The sequence below is a fragment of the Neodiprion fabricii genome, chromosome 2, assembly GCF_021155785.1.
Source record: "Neodiprion fabricii isolate iyNeoFabr1 chromosome 2, iyNeoFabr1.1, whole genome shotgun sequence".
NCBI classification, from domain to species: Eukaryota; Metazoa; Arthropoda; class Insecta; order Hymenoptera; family Diprionidae; genus Neodiprion; species Neodiprion fabricii.
In genome coordinates, this window is record NC_060240.1 from 11,721,059 (window position 1) to 11,747,393 (window position 26,335).

At 45.7% G+C, this 26,335-nt stretch overlaps 2 non-coding genes and 2 pseudogenes across 2 annotated transcripts; all 4 read right to left on the reverse strand.

Moving 5' to 3' along the window:
* Positions 1-605: 605 nt before the first annotated feature.
* LOC124177054 lies at positions 606-788 on the reverse strand. The gene has a single exon (XR_006869508.1). It is a non-coding gene; the product is annotated as a U2 spliceosomal RNA (small nuclear RNA).
* Positions 789-6,552: 5,764 nt separating this feature from the next.
* On the reverse strand, positions 6,553-6,733 carry LOC124177061 (annotated as a pseudogene).
* Positions 6,734-14,880: 8,147 nt separating this feature from the next.
* On the reverse strand, positions 14,881-15,058 carry LOC124177053 (annotated as a pseudogene).
* Positions 15,059-24,864: 9,806 nt separating this feature from the next.
* LOC124177052 lies at positions 24,865-25,060 on the reverse strand. The gene has a single exon (XR_006869507.1). It is a non-coding gene; the product is annotated as a U2 spliceosomal RNA (small nuclear RNA).
* Positions 25,061-26,335: the final 1,275 nt, after the last annotated feature.

Consider the following 26,335-nt stretch of genomic DNA (forward strand, 5'->3'; position numbering starts at 1 on the left):
CGCCAACTCCCTGACCACCGTTTGGGATGGGAGCGCAACCAGACACTGCAACTCACCGTCACAAGGGCACCAACAAGTGTTGGTGCGACGGCTCGCTACAGTGACGGAAACTAGGGGCGGGGTAAAGGATTAACCGGCCTAGTGCCGCGCGAGGACGGCCAAGTAAAGTCGCCGCGCAATCGGCACCGTATGGCCGGGGGATAGAGAGAGAAGAGAGAAAGAAAGGCACCACTTACCTCAGACGGGTCCACCCACCGGCGCGATGTCCCGGGGAGTTCCGCCGCGTACACTACGGGGGGACGAAGCGGGGGAGACGCACACACTCGCGGCACAACACTCGCGCACTTAAACTGCGTCCCGATCGCTTCTCGGCGGGATTAAAACTTATAGCTATTAATAAATAAATAGATACAATAAATAAATAAATAACTAAAATCTAAAAGTGTAAGAATAAAACTTAAACATACGGGTGTATAAATAAAATGTATATAAAAGTCAAAAAATAAAAAAGTCAAAAATAAAAATCTAAAAAATCAAAAAATTAAAAAATCAGCTAACCTATCCTACTGATTTTTGGAAGGTGGCGGAGTGTACTGATGTTAAATTCCTAGTGGGCCTGCTCCCTACGGTACTGCAATGCAGGGTCGACCCGCGGCGAAGTCGGAGCAAGCCCCTGACACTCCACCACCTTCCAAAAATCAGATTAATATACTGGCTCCCCAATGGGGAGCGTATCAGATAATAAGCTGATAAGAACAGATTAAAGGGCGTTTATTGAAACAAACAATGTTCCCCCGGGCTTACAATTGTTCACCCGGGGCCGCTTTAAATACATCTTCCGCCCCTGGCGGTGGCTTAAAATATCACATTAAAAAAAAATTATACATTGTATAAATAAACTTAAAAAGACCTAATGTAGAAAAACCTCTTCAGCTATAGCACCTTGGTCAAAATGGTTGCTGAATTGCATGTGCTCTGGAAAATTAAGAGTACGAAGAAAAGAGTGGAGAAATAGAGCCTTTGGCTATCCTGGTCCAGAGTACATGCAATTTATTAAAACTTAAAACAGTAGAAGATAAAAGTAGGGACTAGATAAAATAGCTAAACTAGAAGATAAAATAGGTACCAGAGTAAAACTTAAAACAGTAGGAAATAAAAGTAGAGACTAGATAAAATGGCTAGAATAGAAAGTAAAATAGGTAAAATGGAAGGAGAGACCTATAGCTAAAATATATACAAGAAATAAAATTGTATATAGGGGTATCGCCTCTACCGGCCACCGCCCTCAATTTCAGTTTGAAAGAAAGAAAACAAAATAGAATGAAATAGGGTAAAATATAACTTATTGGGACGCAGCCTAGATTTGGCCCGTGAGCGGCGGCCTTTCGCCGTTTGTGTTTCCTATTGGATTTGCTCCCGCATCACTCCCCAAGGGTCCGCTAAGCTCAGGCACGCGATATTGCCTCACGCCCGAGACGTGCTCCACGTATATGTCTCGTGACCATCGGATGGTCTCCGAAACAATGAGCCGGCGCATCAGCGCTGCATACCGATTGCCGATATGCAGCTGCTTCAGCACCGACTCATTCCTCGGATCCCATGAGCCGAGGGCGCCGACGACGAGCGCAGAGACCGTCACCCGGTAACCGCGCCCTCCGAGCTCGTCGGCCAGGGGTTTATATTTCAGGATTTTACGCCCCCTGGCCTCGTCAAAAGCGACTTTACGATTCTCGAAAGGCACGGTCACATCGACGATGACGATGCTCTTTGAGGGCTCGTGCCTGACCACAATGTCAGGTCTGAGAGCCCCCAGCTCCCCGTCAACCCCCTCGACCCGCCTATTGACCCGGAGCTGCCCTGGCAGGCGGGCGACGATGGCATCATGCCGCAGCTGCCACGCGGCCGAGTGCGGGCGGCAGTGGCAGATCACATGGGGAAGGGATTCGAGTGCTCCCCCGCAACGCCGGCAACGCCTGTCCCCGTCGCCCCAGCGTCGTGCCCCGTTAAGGGGCAAGACGTCTAGGCGCGCGCGGTGGACAAAGCGCCAATCAGCGAAGCGGGTGAAGCTGCCGCCGCGGAGGAAGTGGTTGGAATACCTCGACCACGACGACACCTCGAACACCTTCCCCTGATCAGGCTTCCTTAGGAGTCTCTGACCGTAGTGCTCCGCCCATGCCTCCCGCAGTCGGCGTACAATTTGGCCTCGCGCTCGCGGTGGCACCACCGTCGTCCGCCCAGCCGAGCCCCGGATCTCCACGGCCAGCTCCCCAAGCTCGGCAGACCATCTCTACTTCAGGCCCAGGGCCTTCGCGCTCCTCCTCGCCGCATTCCGAGCCCTCGACCACAGTGAGGAAGTGTCCCCCCCGTCTCTGGCAAGCCCATCTTCCAGCGAACCGGAGAGATAGGCCGCCAGGTCGTAGCGCGACGGGTCCCGTCCAAGTTTCCTGGACACCGCCCGCCCCAGTGAGCTCCACGCCAACTCCCTGACTACCGCATCGGCCGCGGATAACATCCGGAAGGCGTGAGCGATGGTCAGGGCGTCGGCAAGGTCAGCCAGAGGAAGCAGTCCGCATCCCCCTCTACTGGGAGGGAGGAAGACCACCTCCGCGCTAGCTCTCTGAGGAAGGTTTAGCCAGGACTTGGCCAGGCGCTTAGCTAGCCTGTCGGCTGCCGTCAGAGGACCCTTCTCCACGTGTGCTCCCCGCAACGAGAAGTCAAGACGGGGCAATATGAAAGTTGCCACCGTCTCAACCTTCTGCCACGGGGTGAGGAGGGACTCGTCAACGGCTCGGATGTCGCGTTCCAGCTCCTGGACCGTCACCAGCGGGGTCTGCTTCACCTGGTAGCCAGTCGGGATCCCCAGGTGCAACTAAGGTTCCCCCTCTACCAGAGCCTTCATTTTCTGTCCCTGGAGGGTGAAGCGGGTGGGAAGAACTCGGCCACCGCGCCCACGCCCCATGTGGAGCGTGGCGCACTTCGCGGGTTTGAACCGGAGTCCGATCCCACCCGCTGCAGCCTCCACTGCCTCCAGCAGCGCCTCCATCCCCTCGGAGTGTCAGATATTAAAGCCAAGTCATCGGCATACGCTAGCAAATTGTGCCGATGGCCGTGTAGCGTGTAACCCGCCGGGTGGGCCGATGCTGCGCGTAGCACCGGTTCCAGCGCCAGGTTAAACGCCACAGGGCTCATCGGGCACCCTTGACGCACTCCGGAGCGGATGGTGACGGGGTCCGTGTATCCTTCGGACGTTCGCACACGGGTGGAGCAGCCGTTATACATTTCTTCAACAATGTTTCTCAACGGCGACGGGACTCCCGCTTCCTCAAAGGCGCGCCAGATCGCCTCGTGGGGGACCGAGCCGAACGCGTTCGACAAGTCCAGCCACGAGACGATCACTTGGCGCCCCGACCTGCGAGCGTCGGAAAGGACCTCCTGCAGCACGAAGTTGTGCTCGTAGCACCCCTCGCACGGCAGGAAGCCCTTCTGCTCCGGACTGAGCCGGTTGTTATAGACGGCCCAGGCAGTAAGCCGGTCAGCCAGCAGCGCGGCGAAGAGTTTGGGCGTGGTGTCACCCAGCGCGAGCGGCCTCCAGTTGGACAGGTCGTCGCGGTCACCCTTTTTGTGGATGAGAACCGTGTTCGACGACTTCCAGCTGGGGGGGACCGCCTCCAGACGACGGCAGGCGTTAAACGTCGCCGCCAGCAAACGACAGTCGGGGTCGGCTTTCCGGAGGTCACGGTAGGTGAGCCCGTCGGGCGGTGCTCCTCGCAGGCGGACACCCGCGCCCAGAGGTCGCGGGCCTCCCGTCACCAGTGGCTCCTCCTGCCCGTTGCGCTCCGGTCCTCCGGATAGCACCTCCTCTATTCTTCTCTCGGCTCCGGGGCTCCATATCCGTGGAGCACGTGTCCGGCGTCCTCGTACTAAAAGCGTCACTTAGTTCTTCCAAGGCAGCTGACCAGGTCAGTAGGCGCTGTGAGGAAGACACGAACGATTCGAACACGGTGTCGTGCAAGGAAAGATTCAGAATCTTCTGTGTTGACTCAACAGGTAAGCGCGTTAGAACACGCAGTAACGCAGACCGACGAATAATACCAGTGATTCACTATCGAGTGAAAATTCGGCATTTGACGGAAATACTAGCCGCGGCTCACGCCAGCGGGGAGAGAACCGCGACCACGAAATACGAGAAGTCGAACGTCGGCAGGCGGTCAGCCTGATACGAGAACGCGCTGCCGAGAACCGCGCTGCATCTCAAACGACACAGCGTCGAGATTTGTATCGTTTTCCACGCGCTGCGCGAAACGACGAACCACCGCGTCAACAACCAAGGCCGTCATTCAACGCACGTGCGTCCGCGCCGCCATAACCGACCCCGAACAGTCAAAACTCGGCGTATCGCCCGATTCGTAACTTCGCAAAACTCTCGCGCGACTGAAATCTAACGTTTCCATCCGAAGACCTCGCGCCGGAAGATTTTCTACGCGACCTCGATCGTAGAGCGATCGCCGAAAATCTTACAGAAGAGCTTTTATAAGCGATTCTAGCTTTACTGTATGGTACTAAAGGTACTAAAACGTTTCTAAATGGATAATACTCTATCTACGTTACGAACGTTACCGTAAAAGTTATTTTTCTGTCGAGCAAAACTTGTATTCCAATTGCTTGACCATTCGAAAAAAAAATATGCGAGTAAGCGAAGAAATGCATAGGACTGAAAATGCACCCCTCAACAAGGCCTACATCTTTGGTGGATACATGTCGAGATACATGTTTCGTCAGAAAACTCATATTTACCGAGATATTCAGCGAAAAGAACTTTTTCGTTCTGAAAAAATGCTTCAGAGGTCATAAAGATAGATTTAAAAAAATTTGTTTTTTTTTTTTTGTGAGCTTTTGTGTAACATTTCTCACAAATACGAGCATCGAATTTGAAGTGGGTCCATTCCTTCGAGACATAGTTTGAATATTCGAGGTATTTTTTAGCAGGCTTCTGCGTTGCATTCGGCATGGAAAGAAGTAATTGAAAAAAGATCACTGTCCCGATCGGATTATTCCATCACATACATAAATTGATGGGTGACCCTTCCCTTAAGAAAGGCTACTTGTTGGAATTGTTTAGAGCGAGGACACCAATCCGATAATGGAACTTCGCTACAAGTGCGAGCAAGACCCCAGATAGTTCAAAGTTTAACAATACGAAATACAGATTTCGCTTAGCAACACCAATTCTTCTACATCACGTTGCTGTCCGTCGGGATTGTACGCGAAAGAGCAGATAGAAAAAGAATTGGGGGACGTGTCACTCTATTGACATTTCTCTCAATTTATCGAGAATTTTACATCGTTTCCCCCACAAATTACACCGTTTTAAGATTCATTTATCCACACCTTTGACTTTAGATTCGATCCGGTTCGAATGACCATTTTGTGTTGACGACATTTTTCTGATCACCTCAATTAACTGAGGACTAGTTCATGGATTAAATTCTTAGGGACGGAAGGGAATTAAACCATGTAAACGAACAAGGATTGGGTAAATTTTTAGATGAATGAAAAGAGACAACTTGTATTTATTATTGAACGAATAATTCGCACCGCTCTGTAACACCTTGCACGATGTTTAAGCTGCGAAGAGACATAGTCAACAAGATAACTGCGGCGACTATGTCTCCACATAGGCCTATGCCACACACTCGGGTTGTAAATATATTTTTGTTCTATCTATTGTTGTAGCTATTTTCCGTATTTTTCGAGTTTTCTATCCGCGAACCTTTTTTGGGTTTTTCCCTATCCTGCGGTACCTGGAAGGTTAGCCTTCGCCCAGCGTCACAGGGCCATGTCAAATGTGGCGACCAGCTATATAGCGAGCCAGGTTTTTCCAGGTTCCGTTTTCTCGACTTCTTCATCATTCTTTTCAAAAACCTTTTCTATCCTTTTCTAATATTGCTTTCCGGCACGTATGTACCTAACTACCTATTTACGTACGATGCCACAGTATCTAACGAACTTTCGTGCGGAGAGGTCGATCAGTCCACGCGACCTGAGTATTCGACCTCTCGCCTATTAGCTCTCAAATTTCTGTACATACTCTTGTAAATAAATCGCCTACGAGTTCCTATAAGCTGTGTCGTTATTCGCATTCACTCGGACAAGCACCGCATAACTGTACGGTGACTCTTACGCAGAAGTTTCTCACATCCTGATCCTCAATCGGGCTATTAGACGAGCGACAATCGACATACGATGGTCGAACTCGACGAGCACAACCGCGTTTGAAAAGTAAACTCAATCGTATTCAAATACGATTGAATTTACGCGCCTACTTATGAATCCTAATCACTTCCCGGTGGGTGAAAATTTTAAAACTTGAATTAGCGAATAAATAGGATAAAATCTCAGTCAAAGGAAGTAAAATAAATAAGTAAATAAATAACAGAGAAAAATAAAAATTCGAACGTGGAGACAAAACAAAAAATAAAAATTTAAAAATCAGCTAAAGAGATAAAGAGCTACTGATTTTAGGTAGGTGACGGAATCTTCTGTTTATAAGTGTTTAAGTGGGCCGCTCCCTGCGGTACTGCAATGCCGGGCCGACCCGCGGTAGAGCCGGAGCAAGCCCCAGACACTCCGCCGACTTCAAAAAATCAGTTTAATATTCTGGGTCCCTAATGGGGAGCGTATCTGATTTTAAGCTGACGAGAACAGATGAAAGGGCGTTTATTAAGCAAACAATGTTCCCCCGGGCTTACAGTTGCTACCCCGGGGGTGGTAGATTTACATGATTCGCCCCTGGTGGTGGCTTAAATAAATAAAATACATAACATATGTATAAATAAAAATTTTGCATCTTTGGCTAAAAGTCGACTCAAATAAATATTGAGATGCATGTACTCTAGAGACTAGAATGAAAAGAAGACAGAAAGTAAAAAGATAAAAAGATAGAGTCTTTGGCTAAAATAAAATACAAACTTACTAAAGTACATGTAGCTCGTAAACAATAACGGTAAATGTAAAAAGGTAGAAATGTTGGTTTTGAGATCGGGCGGAATAATAAACGGTTGGATGTCGGTAGATATTTGTGTCTAATCTTTATTCAACACTACATTACGTGTGAGGTGCACAACAAGTAAAGGGAGGATATATATATATATGTATATATATGTATGTATGTATGTATGTATATATATATGTATGTATGTATGTATATATATATATATATATATATATGTATATATATATCAGATACAGAGAACGGAAGTGGAAGAACATGAACTATACAGTCTTAGATTATGTAGTTCGACTAGCCGTTGATTATATAATGAATGTAGATCTGTCTGTCTATCATACATTCCAACAAGAAATAGAGTAAAATAAATAAAAGATCAAGTCTTCAGCTGAAATACAATAAAAAGAACTAAACGGTTAGGGACTGGCCCCTCCCGGCCACCGACCTCCAATTTAGGTAAAATAAAATAAATAGATATAAATATAGATATTGCATACGCTTAACCTAAAGGGACGCGACTTCAATTAGGCTCGCGAGCGGCGAACTTTTGCCTGTTGAAATACTATTGTCCTTGCACGCTGTCGCCAATGAAACGTTCAGTTTATTCGCGGGCTTTGTTTCGCCAAAACTTCACACGCGATGTGTGATATTTAGCGCATACTCGAATGATATATTTATTTTGAGAATTTCCTGTCTCTTGTATAGAGCTGCGGGATTCGGTCTCTGGACTCGCAAGGAAGGTGGAGAATGATAACTTGTTGATTGTGTCATTAACTCCTGGAAAAGCCTGAATAGTTTGACCACTTCAACTTGGTTTTTCGAGATGGCCTCAGAATCTGTTTCCTCACCCTCATGTGCAAAGGCACGAGTGGAATAAACCCATCATCATAGGCCGTGTAAACGGTTGAGGGTCAAACTTGATCCGTGAGTGTGAAGCACGCACAGATAGATCGCTCTGAGAGGTTGACTCGTGATGCGAAATATTTATTTCCGGAAAGGAAATATTGCAATGATACGTCAATGTTTTGTTCCCGTGAGGCGGGATAAGAGACAGGATGAAAGGTCTTGAACTTACTCTTCTGGTAATCTCTAAGAGATTTTCGATAATTTAGGAAGGGATAGTTCTTCCTTATTTACTCTGATAATAACGAAGTTTGCCTGCGGCAAGACTGACTATTAATTGCGTGATAGCATGTTGGTCAGAGGGACGGTATTTGATTATTCTGGATCATTGACTAGTCGGTTTTGTGATTGATAATGATTCGTTTAGTGGGAACTAAGACAGAATATTATTTGTGTGCTAGCATAGTAGTCGGAAGGACTTAAATGATAGTTCGGTTTACGTATTGATTGATTGATTGAATAAATTTATTAAGGCTATGGGGTACAACTCCATACAGCCCAGTAAGATAGTACATTAGCAATATTATTTGTAATTTACATAATATAAGATTTATACATGTAGTGAAAAAAAATATTTTCAAATTTAACAAGAGATCTTACATGCTAAGTTTAACAATTTTATAATTTTATAATTTTAAGTATAATCCTAACTATAACATCTTTGTTTATTTTTAGATATCAGCAGATTTCTTAATTTCGGTAAGCATAGTAAGATTGTAATAGAAACAGTCTCTAGAGTATACATATCACAAAGTATTTTATATTTGGTTACAATTTCATTTAATAACTAAAACTAAGTGACACAACTTATACCAAAAAGGTACTGCTACATATCTAAAAGATGAGTTAAGACACTGTCGTGTGGTAGCGGGTTCAGTATCAAGTTTGGGTCTTGCTCCACCCTAAAACGCCACCGATCAACTTCAGTCTTAACGAGTTTTGTAAGCACTTCTGATTTAAAGCCACTAAGACGTTGAAGGTCAAACATGATGTTGCGATCTACCAAGGAGTTTATAAAACGCGATGCAACATAGTGAAACGAGTTATCAAGCTTCTTAGATCGTGCCACACTTATCAATAATGGCGCGGGAGAATAATGTGGTATAACACGTCTCTGCTCAGCGTCAGCCCTTAGTTTGAAAAGATCAAATAGATACATAGGTTTTCTTGAAGAAATCACAGTGTAGGCTAGAGTAGTAATAATGCATAATCGTCTATTCTCAACAGTAAGCCAACCAAGGGACAAACGATATGGCGTTATTGGAGTTTGCCAAGGGATATAACCTTGAACAAATCGAACACAGGTATTCATAAGACGATGAAGCTTTAAGATTTGTGCTTGTGTTAAATCATTGTATACCACTGCTGCATAGTCAAAGTGAGGAAAAATAAGAGATTCTACAAGGCGTTTTCTAAGAGATCGTGTAAGTGCATGCCTATGAAATCGCAGGGAATAAAGCGCCCCATGAACACGACTAGAAATCTGACTAATATGCTTGTCCCAGTTTAAGGTTGAGGAGAGTTGAATTCCGAGATCAGTTACATGACTGGAGTAGTTTAAAGCGACACCATTAATTACAACTCTTGGAAGTGCGGAAAAATCAATACCGGAGATGTAAGCTTGACTACCTAAAATAATTAGCTTAGTTTTATCAGGATTCAGTCTAATCAAGTTCCGTTGTGCCCACTCAAAAACACGAAACGCATCCTCAGAAAGCCTGAGTACATGTTCATGTAATTTACTGGGCGGGCAGTGTAGATAGATACGAGTATCATCTGCGTATAGTCCATGTCTGGAATAAGTCAGAACTTGTGGAAGATCGTTGATAAAGATCGCAAATAACAAAGGCCCAAGTACATACGTACGTATGGGTAGACTCGATATTATTTATGTGATAGCCTGGTCGTCAGAGGGACGGTATTCGATAATGAGGAATCGTCGCTGACAGTTGATTTCGATATTATAATTATTCGTTTAGATAGTACTGAAACAGAATATTACGTGTGTGATAGCATAGTAGTCAGAAGGACTTTGATAGTAATTCAGTTTGCTTATGGCAAGACTGAATATTACTAGCGTGCTAGTTAAAGGCAAGGGGATTCTACGCAAACGTACCTTCACCTGTATTAAGACATTCAGTCGCAATGACCGTGACTCTCTACGGTTTCAGGTGTCCTACCTATGGGTCAGGGGATTGTGAGACGATCACCGCATCTGAGCTATGAGGTCAGACGCAATGCTGTTCTTCACTCAGACACGGCTCCCTAGTACCTAAGGAGTTTTTTTATTGAAAACAAATAAAAATTATTAGTACGCTGAATGCCCTCCTTTGATGGGAAGTGGCGTTGAGGATCCCTTAGACGGGTACTCCACGTCTCTTGATCGTGGGTCCTTGGTGTCCGGCTCCTCGTGGATGTGGAAAGTATGGGTCTTCTCGTAAAAGTCTTCGAAGATCTATCCAGGCGGTTGCTCAATAGGTGATAGATAGCTAGATCCGCATTTGCGCTCGTCTTATATACGCTTATTGTTTAGTTACGCCGTTTTCGGGGATAGAGATTGGTCGCGTCCCCTAAAGAAGGGGTACGGTAAATCGTGCGATTTGATTGGGTTCCCGGTATGTGGCGGGGTTATCGAGTGGACAGTGAGATTTGGGCTTGGGTTTACCAAGCATAATATTAGGGGGCACGTGCCAAACCCCAGGTGTCGGTACGCCAGCCAGGCGTCCCGTCACAACACTAAAAATTTAATTCAATTTGATATTTTATATCCGTTGTAATATACTGTTGCCTTGGCTGTTCACGCAGCTAATGTTTACATCTGGGGCTCAAGCGGCTATAAACTCGGCCCGCTCATGTACAATTCAAAAACTCTTTTTTTTTTCTTACAATTCTCTTTCGTACTTTTACTATGGGCCCGTAGTTGTCACGGAAGAAATAATAAATATTAGATGTTCGCAATCAAAATATTCTTCAAAGACGAAGAGATTATTTTAAAGCTCGCAAACAGAATTATCATTATTATATACTCAGACAAGAACTACAGAAAGAAAATAAGTATCGGTAATTATTTAAGATTTCTATGATATTCCGAATATTATTGCGACAGAGTTATTGAGCAGAAATTCGTAGAATAGAATATTTGATGAGAATGAATATTTCAATATACGGCATCGAAAAGGACAATTTTATTTATACTAGTCATATATTGTAGCCTTGGCTGTCCACGCAGCTAATGTTTACGTCTGGGGCTCAAGCGGCTATCTACTCGGCCCGTTCAGGTACAATACAGAAACTTTTTTTTTTTCTTTTCGTGACAGAGAACTAAACTTACAACGCTATTTATTCGAAAATTCTGAAAGAATCTACACTCGACTTTCCAGAACTTGACAAAATATTTCCACCGTTCACAGACAGATACGTTTGAACTATTTATTTCTCGATCTGTTTTACAATAACCAACTACATCAAAATAAACAATTTCGCACAAAATACATGATCGGCGGTATTATAAATTTCCACAATTTATAATACAATTACAGTACTCTTTACGCGAACCTTACGCGATTTTACATATTAACATGACACAATTTTGAGGGTAATTTTGGCGAAAGTGTCGTACGAATTTATCACAAAAAATTCTCCTTTACAATTTAACCAACTTTGCCCTATGTTAGGGGCCAAATGAGACCAGTGTAATTTTTAACTTCATAACACCACACCTGCCGCGACCGTGGTCCATCGGTTGGCAGGGCTCTTTTGAACAATCCACAAAAAGTTTGCTAATTTATTCGGCGCCAGCTAGTGTAACTACTAACAGAACTTGTCGGCTAGCGAGAGCAAGAGAAGTGAGTCCAGTTGGTGGGACCAAACTTTAGCAGATTCAAATAAATACCAAGGATCACATTTTGCATAATAAAAGAGTAACAAACGACTTACGTTTGTGCGGACAATTAACGAATAATTCCTTTTATTTCGTCCCTCAAATGATATTGTTAATAGGCGTCTTTCCTTCTCGTTTGATAATTTTACAAAATGCAGGCCTTAGGGTAGCTGGATCAGCTCTGACAAATACTCTCGTTCGATATGCTCCCACACACACGCTAGATATGACCAACTATAATTTCACGTGATTAATTCACGGATTACAACGAATCGAGTTTTACAGATCGAGATCATTCTACACACGTCAAGTGTCAGGCGTAGACTCGCTCTCGGACCCTTCGTCAAACTTACCACCTCGAAATTACGAGAGTGGGGCAGGGACTCGAGTGGGGCGATTTCTAACGCCATATTAGACGAAGCATTTTTGCCAAAATGTGACGTACTTATTTCAACTATCGTAACGCGCGACACATGAATATCGTTGATGGTTTTACTTGAGCGAACGAGTCGAGGACGATGTTTTCCTGTCTCATTAGAGCTACTTGCTGCGTCGCCTGCGGGTTCGAACGCGGACGACGACCCCGAAGAAGATGTTGTGGACGGGGCTGGTGAAGACGGCGGGCTTTCCTCGGTGGACGCCGGGGCGGACCCGCGGGGATGTCGTCGGCGGGTCCGCTGGGGGACGACGCTCCACGGATCCCTCGCTAGTGAGACCGCCCTCTGCTCCGTCTCCGCGATGGAGGGGAGGGTCCTCGCCGCACGTGGCGGTGCGGCAGGTAGTCCCAGGGTGGTCGTAGTGACCCTCCCCCCTGCGAGAGGCCTTGAGGTGGTGATCGGCCCCCCGCACATCGTCGTTGTCGTTGTCGCCGTAGTGAGTGTAGCAGCCACCGCCGACGTGATCGGCTGTCCGCTTACCGACCCCGCTTTCCGGCTCCGGGTGTCATGGGCCAGCGGGGCCAGCATCTCCCACGGTGGAGGGCTGCGTCCGGTGGGACCGCCAGGGGGAAGTGATGTGGCCCTGGCGGTCGATCGCAGCCCTCTGCGTGCAGCCGGCACGCCGGACGATGGCTGCGTCGTCGCGATGGTGGTGCCCGCGGTGACGGCGGCGTATGTAGTAGCCGCCGTCCTCATCCTCCCCGGGAGCGTAGATGGTCGTGGGGGGCCTACTCCGATGGTGGTGGGCCCCGCCGCGTTTGGAGATGGAGTTGCGGCGGGGCGCAGATGTGCCCCCCTTGGTCCCGGGGATGTCCGCAGTGGCCTGGGTGCGGTGCCTCTCCTGGTGGTGGAGTCGGCTCGACCGGCACGCTGGCGGCTCTCCTCCTCCTCGTCAGGGGGCCCTCGTAGGTGGAAGGTCGGGCCCCCGGAGAGCCGCGTTGACCCCCGCTGGTCCTCCGCACCTCGTCGTTGGAGAGATGGGGTGCCTCTGGGGTCCTCCTCATTGCCGGCAGCCGACTAGTACTGCACCGCGCTCCAGACCCGGTCGTAGTGGCGGGCGCCACAGATGTTGTGCGGGCGGTCTCGTCACTCCTCCGTGGATGGCTGGTGTTCTGCCGCGTCGTCCTTGACGTCCCACTGGTGGTGGCAGCGCACGTGGTGGTAGTCGCCCTGCTGGAGCCCGCCGTCGCCGTCGTCGTCGTCGCTGTCCTCGTCGCCCGTGTCCGACCCACAGGCGCCGCAGCGCTGAAAAAGTTCATAATTGGCCGCTCACGGCCCTCGTCAATAGTGCGCGGCTGTTGAGCCGCGGGTGCTTCAGGCGCACCCCGACTATCTGTAACTGGCGCGGGATGGGCCCGCTCGTGGAGCAGCTTCACCGCCTTGAGGGGATAACCCCCCTCGCCGATGAAGCCACACACACCGCAGCGGAACTTCATCCCGCGCTCCGGGTGGTATTTTCTCAGATGTTTTTTGAGGTCGGCGTGCGCCCTAAACGCCCCCACCGCCCATGTCCCCCTACCCCTGCCACCTCGAAAACAATCCTGGCAGCGGAACTCGTCCGGGAACGGGTAGTCCACAAAAACTTCCATCCCGCCGCTGAGTGAAGCCGCCGATTCAGCGGTGCCTTAAGAAAAGAAGAACGAAAAGGGGAGATAGAAAAGGATGGGAATGAAAGAGGGGTTATCCAAGGAGTTGAAAAGAAAAAGCGACAGTCGGTATTGCCTCTGTTACCTAAAGAGAGAGTCGGTAACAGAGGGGGAGGATAAGTTACCGACGGCCCGCAGTACCGACCTAAGACTCGCGCCAATCGGTTCGGCTACAGACCGCCGGGGGGGCAGCACCAGCCTGTCGCACCTTTGGCAGGTCAGACGTATTTCAGTCGTTCCCGACCTCGGGCAACGACAGACGTGGTGGTAGAAGGATCTCGAAGCTGTCGCCGAGGGAATAACTCGCGCTATTTCCTCAGAGAAACTTCGAGACTTACGTTAACTCTGGGCTGTTGAAGCCGGAGAGACCAACCCTCGTGCCGACGCACTTGCAGTCGGTCTTCCAGCAACTACAACCCGTCGAGTTTTAACGCGTTTAGGATGGGAGCGCAACCGGACACTGCAACTCACCGTCACAAGGGCACCAACAAGTGTTGGTGCGACGGCTCGCTACAGAGACGGAAACTAGGGGTGGGGTAAGGGATTAACCGGCCTAGTGCCGCGCGAGAACGGCTAAGCAAGGTCGCCTCGCAATCGGCACCGTACGGCCGGGGGAAAGAGCGAGAAGAAAGAAAGATAGGCACCACTTACCTCTGACGGGTCCACCCACCGGCGCGATGTCCCGGGGAGTTCCGCCGCACACACTACGGGGGGACGAAGCGGGGGAGACGTACACACTCGCGGCACAACACTCGCGCACATGAACCACGTCCCGATCGCTTCTCGGCGGGATTAAAACTGATAGCCTAGCTAATAAATAAAATAAATAAATAACTAAAATCTAAAGTGTAAAAATAAATAAATATATACAAGTGTATAAATAAAAGAGTATATATAAAACGATAAAAACAAAAGTCAAAAATAAAAATCTAAAAATCAAAAAATTAAAAATCAGCCTAACCTATCCTACTGATATTTGGAAGGTGGCGGAGTGCTCTGATATTAAAGTCCTAGTGGGCCTGCTCCCTACGGTACTGCAATGTAAGGTCGACCCGCGGCGAAGCCGGAGCAAGCCCCTGACACTCCACCACCTTCCAAAAATCAGATTAATATACTGGCTCCCCAATGGGGAGCGTATCAGATATTAAGCCGATAAGAACAGATTAGAAAGAATTCATTTTACAATAGACTTCCCCCCGCAGGGGGTACAAAAACTCTCCTCTTAAGTAAATCCCTAGCTAAATACTTCATCACTTCACTTCACTGTATAAATATATGCATTTTCCTAGCTGAGAGTGAGACTAGTTTGCATCTAGATGATTTACAAAATAATTTAAAGTAACTCATTTTGGGGGAATTGAGGGGGGGGGGGGGGGATTTTAGCTGTTAAGTATTTTAATTTAATTTTAGTTCAATAGATTCTAGTCAAATTCTAGTCAGAAGTAGACTGACTTGATGAGAGAGAAAAGAAAGACTGAAAAATTTAACTAAGTTTTATATACATATTAACATTATCATAAATCAAGTTCAGTCTCCGATAATGTAGTTTGCTAAATTACGTATTTTAACACTAGATAAGAATTAATTTGACTATAAAAATAGGTACAAAAATAAATAATTCAGCTATGCGGGATGATGGTGGGGAGGGAGGAGGCAGGATAAATATTTTTCTCATTTTTACAAAAAAGGTCTAAGAATGATATAAATTACAATAAAAAGTACACGTTGTTATTGGTACTGCCTCCTTCCGCTGACATGTTCCACGTAGATGTCCCTGGACCATCGAACGGTGTCGCTGACCAGGAATTTCCTCATCATCCCGGCATAGTATCGTCCCACTCGGAGGTGCTGCAGCAGGCTGTCGTTGTGGTGGTCCCAGCCTCCGAGTGAGCCGACGATGAAGGCGTCCAGCCTGACAGTGTAGCCGCTGGCCGCGAGCCGAGTCGCCAGCGGCCCGTACTTCTCGAACTTACGTGCACGGGCGGCGGCGAACTCGATCTTGCCGTTCTCGAACGGCACAGCGACGTCGCCGATGGTGATGGTGCGGTTGACCTCGTCCCGCACCACAATGTCGGGGCGCAGCGTGCCTGCTTCGCCGTCTACGCCCTCCACTGTCTGGTTGACGCGGATGACTCCTGGGCACCGAGAGGCGGCCTTCACCAGCCGGTCCTGGACGTTGTTGTGGCGGCGCTGTCGCGCTGCTGAATGGACGCCACAATGCGCCAGGACGTGAGGGATGGTCTCCTGCTGGTAGCCGCACTTCCGGCACCTCTTGTCCCCGTTGGTCTCCCACCTCCTGCACGCGTTCAGCGGGAGCACGCCCAGTCGTGCCCGGTGAACGAAGCGCCAGTCACAGAACCTGGTGCTGCGACCGGTGCGCAGGAAGTGGTTGGGAAAGTTGCTGCTGGTGGTCACCTGGAAAACTTTCCCCTGGTCTGGTTTCGCCGTGAGGGAGCGGACGAAGAAGGTGGAGAGGTGAGTCTTCGTCGAAGAACCGAGGTGACCCGGTCCCTCCCGCTCGGTGCTATGCTGGTCGTCCCGGTGTTGTTGGCGAACTTCAACACGAACACCTGCTCCTCAGGCGACCAGGCCCAGGAGACGCGCAGCTTGGGCTCCAGTCTCCGGGTGGCCGTGCGCCGCGCACACTACGGGGGGACGAAGCGGGGGAGACGCACACACTCGCGGCACAACACTCGCGCACTTAAACCACGTCCCAATCGCTTCTCGGCGGGATTAAAACTTATAGCTATTAATAAATACAATAAATAAATAGATAACCAAAATCTAAAAGTGTATAAATAAAAATAAATAAATATATACAAGAGTATAAATAAAAATGTATATATAAAACGGTAAAAAACAAAACGTCAAAAATTAAAGTCTAAAAATTCAAAAAATTAAAAATCAGCTAACAGGATAGGTCTCGTTGCTCCTCCGTGGGTGGCTGGTGGTCTGCCGCGTCGTCCTTGACGTCCCGCTGGTGGTGGCAGGGCACGTGGTGGTAGTTGCCCTGCTGGAGCCCGCCGTCGCCGTCGTCGTCGTTGCTGTCCTCGTCGCCCGTGTCCGACCCACAGGCGCCGCAGCGCTGAAAGAGTTCATAATTGGCCGCTCACGGCCCTCGTCAACAGTGCGCGGCTGTTGCGCCGCGGGTGCTTCAGGCGCACCCCGACCATCTGTAACTGGCGCGGGATGGGCCCGCTCGTGGTGCAGCTTCACCGCCTTGAGGGGATACCCCCCCTCGCCGATGAAGCCACACACACCGCAGCGGAACTTCATCCCGCGCTCTGGATGGTATTTTCTTAGGTGTTTTTTAAGGTCGGCGTGCGCCCTAAACGCCCCCACCGCCCATGTCCCCCTGCCCCTGCCACCTCGAAAACAATCTTGGCAGAGGAACTCGTCCGGGAACGGGAAGTCCACAAAGACTTCCATCACGCCGCTAAGCGGAGCCGCCGATTCAGCGGTGCCTTGAGAAAAGAAGAAAGAAAGGGGAGATAGAAAAGGATTGGGGTAAAAGACGGGTTATCAAAGGAGTTGAAGATGAAAGCGACAGTCGGTATTGCCTCTGTTACCTTAAGAGAGAGTCGGTAACAGAGGGGGAGGATAAGTTACCGACGGCCCGCAGTACCGACCTATGACTCGCGCCAATCGGTTCGGCTACTGACCGCCGGGAGGGCAGCACCAGCCTGTCGCACCTTTGGCAGGTCAGACGTGTTTCAGTCGTCCCCGACCTCGGGCAACGACAGACGTGATGGTAGAAGGATCTCGAAGCTGTCGCCGAGGGAATAGCTCGCGCTATTTCCTCAGAGAAACTTCGAGACTTACGTTGACTCTGGGTTGTTGAAGCCGGAGAGACCAACCCTCGTGCCGACGCACTTGCAGTCGGTCTTCCAGCAGCTACAACCCGTTGAGTCTTAACGCGTTTAGGATGGGAATGTAACCGGGCAGTGCAACTCACCGTCACAAGGGCACCAACAAGTGTTGGTGCGACGGCTCGCTACAGTGACGGAAACTAGGGGTGGGGTAAAGGATTAACCGGCCTAGTGCCGCGCGAGAACGACTAAGCAAGGTCGCCTCGCAATCGGCACCGTATGGCCGGGGGAAAGAGACAGAAGAAAGAAAGAAAGGCACCACTTACCTCTGACGGGTCCACCCACCGGCGCGATGTCCCGGGGAGTTCCGCCGCACACTCTACGGGGGGACGAAGCGGGGAAGACGCACACACTCGCGGCACAACACTCGCGCACTTAAGGTGCCGCTGACCTGGATCTAAAAGTTGTAATCGATCGAAGCGCCCTCTGCATAAGTTTCCTCGGTTCCAAACCATTCGAAGGTGGTACTCTCCACCGGGGAGTAGCGCAACACAATATTAGACAAAACGCGGTCGGTAAAAGGCCTGAATCTGAGTCGGTAACCATACCACCAGAATTGACCCGAATTTTGCATGCAAATGATGACGTCATGTGTGTAGCGATTGCATCACGACCGAACTGATTATTTTGATAGTTTTACGGTGAATATAGCAAATTCAATTTATTGTTCCGTGAAACACCCTTGAATATGGGACATTCTTTGACGAATCGGAGAGATTTAGATAAAAATCGACCGACACAAGTTTGATGTAGCTTAAAATTGTTTCACGGGTTCTATATCGAAAAAATAGGGATACGTATTCGAGGATTTTTTTATTTTACATATTTCGTAACATAGAGGGGATCGAAAATTTGATAATTTGGTGTTTTCTGGCACGGAGAACTCATTTTCAAAAATTCATAACGCCGGCTCTGTTTGAGCTGAAAAGTTCGTTTTTTCAACCCAAAGCTAATAAAATAAATTTTAATGCAACAATTGTTTCATTTACGATTATTCCGAAATTTATATTGTTATAAATAATTAATATGTTTAAATCGATTTTTAGCAATAGCCTTCACCTCGTAGCGAGTTCTCAGCACGACCATCGTATTCTCCATCAATTCAAAATACGTTATGGATGAAAAATTTGACGTAGAATACGATGGTTGTGCCAAGAACTCGCTACGAGGTTGGGGCAATTATTAAAGATCGGTTAAAACATATTAATTGTTTATAACAGTATAAATTTAGGAATAATCGTTAATGAAAGAATTGTTGTAATAAAATTCATTTCATTAGCTTTGAGATGAAAAAAACGAACTTTCCAGCTCAAATAAAATCGGCGTTATGAATTTTTGAAAGTGAGTCTTCCAAGCCAAAAAACACCAAATTATCAAATTTTCGATCCCCTCAATTTTACGAAATATGTGAAATAAAAAATCCTCGAATACGTATCCCTATTTTTTCGGTATAGAACTCGTCAAGAAAAATTTCAGCTGAATCAAAAATGTGTCGGTCACAAAGGTGTTTGGTTGTAAAAGAATGTCCCATATACATTAAAACATATCGCGCAATATTAATTTTACACAGCACGAAGTATTTTCAAAATGATTTCATAAATATCACCATTCACCATTTGTAAATATTTGGAAATATGTTCGAAAAATACGATTGAAAGAAAACGGGTACGAATCGTTGTGGTCTCGTTTTATGAAGTTACGCCATCGGTCGCCCCCCCCCCCCTCGCCCAACTCCGTCTCTCCTTGTCGGCAAACTTGAATGCATTACATTGTATTCGATTATTCGTTCAGTCTACGGATAGTGACTGTCCGCGAGAAAAAAAAATCTTTGTTTCGGCAGACGACTGTGGTCGAACATTTTATAATTGCAAAATAAAGAGTATTTCTCATTCTTCTTCAGAGGTTTTCTATGAGGTACATACATGATTATCTCTGGTGAGTATTTATACATATATATATATATATATATATATATATATATATGTACATTATACAGTTGTATAAAACGTGCACCCCGACTTACGTTTTTTTCGACTTACGCCGTCAATGCCGGAACGACCCATAGCGTAACTTCGGGGTATTACTGTATTGGAATCATTCTGGAATTGTACATCGCTTGTTACACACAACTCTACTGACAATAATGAAATAATTTTATGTTCGAAGCTATTTTACTAGTGAAAAGGGTTTCAAAAAATGATTATATATAATATTGTAACACTTTATTCATGTTACTATGGATATATGAAACAATTGTTGACATCGACGTTGAGGATTATTTTTATACCGTCTGAGATATTAAATGCAAGGAAATAGTATCTGAGATTCGAGGTAACTATGAAGCTGCGGGTTGTGCGAAACAGTTCCTTCTCCCGGTTGATGGGAGTTTCTAACATCCTTTGCGAAGTAATGTAATTCGAACATAGTTCACCACTCCATGAAGATATCCTCGCGGCATGTGACATTGCGTCTGTCTAACGGTTACGACGGATTAACCTGTAAAATATAAGCGTGTTCATTTGGTTGTTTCGCTTTTTCAATGCAGAATCCATAACATGATTAGTACTTGTCGATAAAAATATACTTTGGCAGAGAATTCGTGCTCTCCCCTCCTTATCATATAAAGACACATACAAATACATGGGTCCTCTTCTGTTCTCTTATAACCATGTGTCGGCGCCATCTCACTATACACAAAAATGTTAAAAGTGAATGGTCGAATCTGATGAAATGGAATAGTGTGATTAAAAATTTTGATCATCTTGAATAATCTGAAAAGTTCAGATAATTCTTTTGAAATTAAGATATTCATTTTTTACGAATCACTCTAAATTTCACCGTGTTCAATATTTTACTACCGACAGCAGATATCTAACGTATGGTCGTTCGGAATGAATATGAATGGGAAATTCCTCGTCAAACCCAACGGATTATTTGTAATCGGAAAGATTTTTTACAGAATGTATAAAATGGTAGAAGCCTCGCCAAAAATGGTACCATTAAACAATTCGTTCGTTAATAACAATTACAATGTTCAATGTTTCCGGATAAACCAAAGTTTTCTACGAAAGCTTATCCTCTCTGCTCGCGAATGCGCTGTGAATCATTTTTCTACGTCAAATAGAACCGGAGATGAAATATTGATTCTTCAAGTTTACTGCGCGCCCATTTTGCAACAAAATTGAATGACTCGGCGCTTTCGGAAAAAAAAATCGTAGAAATAGGTTTTGACTTTTTATGCTCACATATCACTTCGAAAAAGCTTTCATTGTTTTGGAAAATACGCGGTCATTTTTTGTCAGAATGATATTTCTGACTCAAGAACCTAAATTTCGTCCCAACTGACTTTTTATGGTTTATATGATGAAATAATAACAGTCGTAATATTTATTTTCCTTAAGATTTGAAATTTCTCGCATATTTGCATCGTACTTAGGGTATATGTCAACACGTGTAAATTTCTCCAATTATCGGAAAAGAAAATTACCGTACGATTATAATAATTGAACTCTCCGAGCATTCGAATCTAGGCTCCGATAAAATTGTGGTATTCGCAACGAAGCATTCAGCAATTCTTATGTTCTGCACACTCCTAACGAAAAATCAAAATGATTATATATGAAGAGAACAGAGAAAAGAAAATTTGAAACACGTATACAATTTGGTTACTCAATATTTTGAAAAATGTATAACAAAACGACGTTCGGAACAAATGTCAAGAAAACGACGATCTTTCGAACGCCACTCTTTCGAAGCAAACGTAAACAAGACGATTTGTTTTCTACATTTTTTTTCTATACTATGAAAATGCTGGAAGTCCCTCCCCACTCCTCAACGGTGTACATTTTCGTAGAAATACAATGAGCATCATGGGTACAGTGAGAGCAATCTGGGGCGAGTGTTTCCATACTTATGAACGGTAGTGTATATTCATTTGAAGAAAAAAACGACAATTTCTCAAATAATGAATTGAAAAATCTGAAAAAATTCACGCAGAGTACCTTTTAGTAGTACTTTGATTTAACCAATTATGGGGCAGATCTGAGATGGTCGAAAAAACGTGGCCGAGTTGACGGAGAATCCTTCCTTTTCGGGTTAAATTCCGAAAATATCGATTTTTGGAAAAAAAAGTGAGAACCAAAGTTGTTCAGAATTTGATTATCAACAAGTTTGTTGCTATTCATTTATGCCATTAAGTTGAAAATAAACGAGATAATGGAAATATTTCGAATTTGTCGCTTTTTTCAGGTTGAATTCCAAAAATCTTGATCCTGGAAGAAAAACTGTAACAACTAGACTTGTAGAGAATCAAAATTGATACAACTTTTGTTCCGACGGTTTTTCTGTAAAATCAAAACCGGCCGAGTTATTCAAGAAAAACCATTTTAACCCAAAAAAAACCATTTTTCGAATAAACGCATAAGCATGATTTGGTCGCCATTCTGAATTTACACTCCCAGTGACCCCCCCGAGACAGCTGTGAAAGAAAAATTTTCGTAGAAATTATTTACAAATTAACCGGGGAATTTCGATATCAATTCTGACGATGACCCAAGAAATTAAAAGGTTGATCGAAACAGAAATCCGAAAAAATTAAATTTCCATTTCTTTGAATGAAAAAAGACGTTTTCCCGAAAAATTTCTTAGGAACTGTCGACTCCAATTTTGACAAGGATTCGCCCTGTCAAGTATTTGCTGTGAATTACGAATCACCCTGCATAGCAAGTGCAGATTTGACAGGATTCTTGTGATTGATATGTATAATTGCATAACAGAAATTTGCAGTATAAAACACTTACCATTGCAACGAACGATTCGTTCGTCGGCGCGTCAAATTCAACCTTTTTTCGGTTCAGCCGTGCGACGTAACTCATCCATTGTTGCACTCACAAGATTATTGTTGTTTGTAACAAATATATGTATACACACTGGCCGCGTGAAAATTTGCACGTGATTAGAACTTGTGACACGGCAAATTACCAAAACACTCGCGTTTGCTTCGTTCGCCGCGAAAAGTGAATGTGGACGGTACGCGAGGAAACGCAGAAGTGACGGCCGCTCGGATAGTGGGGACAGTGGGGTGTGAGGGATAGTACTCGGAATCCGAAGAAGTTGATTCCTTCGAGAGTTCCAAATTTCTGTGAAATCTTATAGGATTGTGCCGGATTTGATGTACAACAGTAACACATACCCTGACTTTTCGTAGGTCGTATACGATGCAGAAACCAACCCAAAACTCGCTAGCGTATCCGTAGCGTATACCATCTACGAGAAGTCACGGTATGTAGTTTTATAACGATTTCCACCAAATGAGTAACATTCAGGTAGTTCGTCTAACGTAAAAAAAAAATTTGGTAGCATCATTCAGAACTAGGCGTAATTGACAAATGAAACGTAGCAAATAAAGTATGAAATCCTTATTTGCTGAGAATTAAAAACAGAAAAAATTGGCAAGCAAATTCTTCATCAGAATTTTAACAAGGATCGGCCCTGTAAAATATTTGCCACGAATCTTGAACCGTTGTATGCAGTAATTGTATGTATGTACAATAACATAGATTTTTTGCGGGATGTATTTCTAGTATTGTTAAACACATCCGGTTCAGAAACAATTTCGCGTATGTATCAGGGTAATCTTTAAAACAGGCTCGGACGATTATCAACCGGCTCCCCCCCCCCAAATTTGCTATAAATAAATAAATGGTCTGTTCAAGAGTATAATTTTTTATCTCAACCCTAAACCCTCACGCCCATACTTGCGTGTTTCCTGCAATTTCGGTATTTATTTTACTGCCGCATCTAATCTTTCGGTCAATAATCTGTAAGTATAACAATTTTGCGGACATTGATGCTACTATTAGATGAGGATATCCGGAGCGTATATGGGGCATTCTATGTCAATTATTCGCCATTTACATCTGCCTTTTCGACGAACAGGAATTAAAGGATAGGTATTTTCGTTTTTGTTAATGATTTTCTATCAAATCGATGAAAAAAGGTAGATTTAAGTGGTGCGTACTCGATGTAGAATGCCCCAAAACCCTTCAATAAAATAAAAAAGAATAATTTTCTTTGCGGAACTACGACTCAAAACGAGAAAAGAAACAGTATGTTATTTTAATATCGGGTTTTGGAAAAGCCATGAGCATTTAAAAAAAAAATTGTGCGATTGTAATTACGAATAGTTACCGCGATTGTGAACTGATATTACCATTTCCCAACGATGCCTTATAATATGCACGAATTTCGAAATCTAACGGTTATTCTGAGTGAGTTGTACATTTTTTCGTATCCACCTAAAAGCCTATGCTCTCGTCGGCACTGCAGATTGTTGCTTTAGCAGAAACATAGGACGTGTGCGTATTACCATGTCGTTTTATCATCTGGTACCGCTTCGGTCGACTACAGCGCTTCTGGAGGTTCAACGTTGAACTAAATTACAGACTTCTCGTGCATCAGAACGGGCTCCTGTCACCTGAAAATCGCCCGCACAAATCGTGCCATATTTACAGCAAACTGACTGGTGCTATAGGTTTTCCCGGATTACGTGTGTGTTTTTGTACGTCTGTATCTCCCTGGCAAAAGTGAAAGAAATTCTGATATCGTACAAACGGTGAATATTCAACAAGTCGCTAGCCCGATCGGCCATCTTTGACGCGACGTGATTTTATTGAGTTCATCATTATTTTTATTAGACGTTATCAGTGATCTGCGATAGTAGTGACTGAGATACAGACGTACAATTTTATTCAAGCTATCTTTTAAAAATTTTCCCAGTCAGATTCATACCCCCGTTTTATCAGGATATGTGCGGGCGATTTCCCCGCTTCTGACGTCACGAAATATATATAGGACATGCCAGGTCAGCGGGACCTTAATCTGCGTCCCGATCGCTTCTCGGCGGGATTAAGACTGAGAGCCTAGCTAATAATAAATATAATAAATAAATAATAACTGATATCTAAAGTGTAAAAATAAAAATAAATATGTACATGTGCATAAATAAAAGTGTATGTACAAAACGATAGAAACAAAAAAAAAAAAAACAAATTCCAAAAATTAAAAATTAGCTAACCTATCCAGCTGATTTGTGGAAGGTGGCGGAGTGTACTGATGTTATAAGTCCTAGTGGGCCTGCTCCCTACGGTACTGCAATGCAGGGTCGACCCGCGGCGAAGCCGGAGCAAGCCCCTGACACTCCACCACCTTCCAAAAATCAGATTAATATTCTGGCTCCCCAATGGGGAGCGTATCAGATATTAAGCTGATAAGAACAGATAATGTTCCCCCGGGCTTACAAATGTTTGCCCGGGGGTGATATAAATACAAATCTCGCCCCTGGCGGTGGCTTAAAAAGAAAATAGATATAAAGTTGTAATACAACAAAAAATAAACAATAAAAAGGTACTAAGGAACGGACATCTTTGGTTTTAACAATAAAATCGAGTTACATGCGCTCCAGGGACTAATCCTGGAGTGCATGCAGCTTGTTAAAAATAAATAAAAGAAGTATGAAAAATAAATAAAGAAAAGAAGGAAAATGAATATAAAAGAGTAGAGATAAAAGAATAGGTATGTAGGTAAAATAGCATGCATTAAAATATGTGGCTTGGATGTGTAAAAGTTTAAAATGTAGGGCATGACCCCTACCGGCCACCGCCCTTAAATTCTAGTGGAAAGAATAAAAGAATAAAACAGTGTATAGCTTAAGATTAAAAAAAGAGAGAGTTAGAAGATTAAAAAGTTAAAATGTATTGGGACGCAGTCTAGATTTGGCCCGTGAGCGGCGGCCTCTCGCCGTTTGAATTTTCTATTAGATTTGCTCCCGCATCACTCCCCAAGGGTCCGCCAATCTCAGGCACGCGATATTGCCTGACGCCCGAGACGTGCTCCACGTATATGTCTCGTGACCATCGGATGGTCTCCGAAACAATGAGCCGGCGCATCAGCGCTGCATACCGACTACCGATATGCAGCTGCTTCAGCACCGACTCATTCCTCGGATCCCATGAGCCGAGGGCGCCGACGACGAACGCAGAGACCGTCACCCGGTAACCGCGCCTTCCGAGCTCATCGGCCAGGGGCTTATATTTCAAGATCTTACGGCCCCTGGCCTCATCGAACGCTACTCTACGGTTCTCGAAAGGCACGGTCACATCGACGATGACGATACTCTTTGAGGGCTCGTGCCTGACCACGATGTCAGGTCTGAGAGCCCCCAGCTCGTCGTCCACTCCCTCGACCCGCCTATTTACCCGGAGCTGCCCCGGCAGGCGGTTCGCCTTCGCTAGGCGGGCGACGATGGCATCATGCCGCAGCTGCCACGCGGCCGAGTGCGGGCGGCAGTGGCAGATCACATGGGGAAGGGACTCGAGTGCTTCCCCGCAACGCCGGCAACGCTTGTCACCGTCGCCCCAGCGTCGTGCCCCGTTAAGGGGCAGGACATCCAGGCGCGCGCGGTGAACAAAGCGCCAATCAGCGAAGCGGGTGAAGCTGCCGCCGCGGAGGAAGTGGTTGGAATACCTCGACCACGACGACACCTCGAACACCTTCCCTTGGTCTGGCTTCCGCAGAAGCCTTTGACCGTAGTGCTC